Raw genomic sequence first — 3,837 nt, 5'->3', positions numbered from 1 at the left:
TATTTAGCTAGTAGTATCTCGAAAGCACCATGAATAAAATGTGAACCACCATCGGTCATTAAATATATATGGACTTTGAACCTTGGGAAAATAACATACTTAAGCATTTTAATAGAATTGTTATGATCATCATTACTACTTGGAGTAGATTCTACCCACTTAGCAATGTAATCAACAACAACTAAAATATGAGTGTACCCATTAGAGGAAGGAAAAGGTCCCATATAATCAAAGCCCCAAACATCAAAAGGTTCAATAACAATTGAATAATTAATAGGCATTTCCTAATGTCTACCAATAATACCAATCCTTTGACATTCATCACAAGAAATGACAAACTTACGTGCATCTTTGAAGAGAGTAGGCCAGTAAAAACCAGATTGTAGTACCTTATGTGCAGTTCTATCTCCCGCTTGGTGTCCTACGTATGACTCGAAATGACACTTATGTAGGATTGTTTTCATGTTCATGCTTGGGTACACAATGTCTAAAAACATTGTCTACTCCTTCTTTATAAAGATGTGGGTCATCCCAAAAGTAATGTCCTCAATCAAAGAAGAAACTGTTTGTGATGAGAAAAGTTCATACTCGAAATGACACTTATTGAGACTAGGTGGTATATCTTTAGCAACAATGTAATTAGCATAATGTGCATACGAAGGAGTATTATGGGAAGCATTTATGACAGCTAATTTCTCATGAGGAAAACTTGTCATCAATAGGTAGAGGGTCATCAATTTGTTTCCATCATAGACAAATTATTTGCTAATGGATTTCCATCCCCCTCTCTATCAACAATATGCATATCAAACTCTTGAAGTAAAAGAACCCACCTAATTAGTATATGCTTAGCATCTTTATTTTCCATTAGGTATATAATAGCAGCATGATGAGTGTGAATAGTAACTTTATAATAAAGAAAACAAGGTCTAAACTTATCACATGCAACCACAACTGCTATTTTTTTCTCGGTAGTAGCATAATTTCTTTGAGCGTTGTCCAGATTCTTACTAGCATAATGGATACCATTAAATTTCTTTTCTATTATATGTCCTAGAACAGCACAAACAACATAATCACTAGCATCACACATATTTTCAAAAGGTAAGTTACAATCATGTGGTTGAACAATAGGTGTAGTAATTAAGGCTTTCTTAACTATTTCAAAGGCTTCTACACAACCACCATCAGAAACAAATGGAACTTATTTTTGAAGAAGATTAGTTAGTGGCCTAGAAATCTTTGAGAAATCATTAATAAAGCATCTATATAAACTAGCATGGCCCAGGAACCTTCTTATACCTTTCACATCTCTAGGATATGTCATTTTCTCAATCGCATCAATTCTAGCTTTGTCTACCTCAATACCTCATTCAGAGATCTTATGTCAAAGTACTATGCATTCATTCACCATAAAGTGGTACTTCTCCTAATTCAAGACAAGATTAGTTTCTTCACATCTCTGCAAAACTCGATCAAGGTTGCTCAATCAATCAGCAAAACAAGTCCCGTAAATGGAAGAATCATCCATGAACACCTCAAGAATATTTTCACAAAAATGAGAGAATATAGCACTCACAAACCTTTAAAAGGTAGTAGGTGCATTACATAAACAAAAAAGCATACGTCTATAAACATAAGTTCCAAACGGACAAGTAGAAGTAGTTTTGTCTTGGTCTTCCTTTCTCACACGTATTTGAGGGAAACCAGAATATCCATCAAGAAAGCAAAAGTGTGTATGATTAGAAAGTATTTCTAACATTTAATCAATAGAAGTCAAGGGGCAATGATCTTTTCTAGTAGCTTTGTTTAATTTTCTAAAATCAACTACCATCCTATAACCAGTTACAATTCCATGTGGAATAAGTTCATTTTTTCATTAGGAACAATGGTCATACCACCTTTCTTAGTAACACAACGGACCTGACTTAAACATCTACTATCAGTAATAGGGTAAATTATACCTGCCTCCAAAATATTTAGTGTTTCTGTTCTTTCCACTTCCTTCATTTTAGGATTCAAACGGCCTTGCTGATCAACAACAGGTTTAGCGTCTGCTTCCATATTAATCTTATGCTGACATAGAGTGGGACTAATAACATTAAGATCATCAAAAGTATATCCAATAGCATCTCGGTGCTTCTTCAGAGTTTTAAGTAATCTATTTTCCCCATGCTTTGAAAGGTTAGCACTAATAATAACAGGATATATCTTGTTTTCATCAAGATAAGCATATTTCAAAGTATTAGGTAATTTATTTAATTCAAACACTAGATCTCTCTTAGGTGGGGGGGTCTCCTAAAATATAAACAGGTAAATTATGTTTAAGGATAGGTGTTTTCTTAAATAACATCTCATCTATTTCATTTCTCTCATTCATATGCATATCATTTTTATTGTCTAACAAATATTGTTGCAAAGGATCAGTAGGAGGCACGACAATATAAGCAAGACCAATAATTTCATCTTTCCTAGGTAATTCTTTCTCATGTGGTTGTCTACCAAACTTAGAGAAATTAAATTCATGACACACATCACCAAAACTTACTTCAACATTTCTTGTAACACAATTAATTTCAGCATTAATGGTATTCAAGAAAGGTCTACCAAATATAATAGGACAAAAGTTATCTTGTAATCAACCAAGTACTAAGAAATCAGTGGAGTACTTGATTTTTCCACACAAAAATTCAACATCTCTAAAAATCCCAGGTGGTGAAATAGTGTCTCCATTTGCTAGCTTAATAGTGACACCAATGTCTTCAATATCAGAGGGTGCTATATCATTCATAATTTCTTGATATAAAGTAAAAAGTATAGCACTAACACTAGCACCCATATAACACAAACCATGATAACAATGATCTCCAATCTTCACAGAAACAATAGACATGCCAACAACTAGTTTATTTTTATCTAACTCATCCTGTTTGTTTCTAGTGAGTTTTGCAATCCCATCAACTTCACCAGAAAAGTAAATAACCTACCCATCAATATTATCAACCAAGAGATATTTAACTGTAGCAATATTAGTTTCTACATTTGGTTGTTTGGAAGGTTTGAGTATCCTAATATTGCTTTTTATTAACCATGGTTGAAGCTTTAGAATGTTCCTTAATCCTAACAGGGAAAAGTGGTTTCTCAATGTAGGCAGTAGGCATAACTGGATCAACATGGTAAACAATTCTTTCACCTTTAAATGCAATAGGATCCTGTAACAATTCTTCAATAGGTGGATTAAATTTAGACCACTTCTCCTTAGGAGATCAACATGAGAAGCAAATGATTCACAAAAATAATCTACTATCTCAGAGTCAAGCCCATATGTATTGCTAAACTTATGAAAAGTATCAATTTCCATAAAATATTTAACACAATCAAACTCAAGCTTTATACCAGACTCTTTACCTTTCTCGAGTTCCCAATCCTCATAGTTGTGTTCAATTATACCCAGAAGATCCCATTTGAAGTCAATAGTCTTATTCATGAAGGAACAAGTAGAACAAGAATCAAGTATCGATTGATCATCATGCGAAAGCCGAGCATAAAAGTTTCGAAGTATTATTTTTCTTGAGAGCTCATGATTGGGGAATGTGTGCATGATGGACTTAAGCCTTCCCCAATCTTGAGCAATACTTTCTCCTTCACAAGGAAAACATTTATAGATATAATTCCAATCACGATGAGCCATATGCATAGGATAAAACTTCTGATGGAACTCCAATTTTAGTCGTTTCCGGTCCCATGTTCTAGCATCATCCAATAGACTGTACCAAATCAATGGTTTTCCCTCCAATGATAAAGGAAATACCATCTTCTTAACTCCATCCTCGGATA

Source organism: Hordeum vulgare, chromosome 2H (assembly GCF_904849725.1).
Source record: "Hordeum vulgare subsp. vulgare chromosome 2H, MorexV3_pseudomolecules_assembly, whole genome shotgun sequence".
Taxonomy (NCBI): domain Eukaryota; kingdom Viridiplantae; phylum Streptophyta; class Magnoliopsida; order Poales; family Poaceae; genus Hordeum; species Hordeum vulgare.
Note: the sequence above shows the minus strand (reverse complement) of the source record.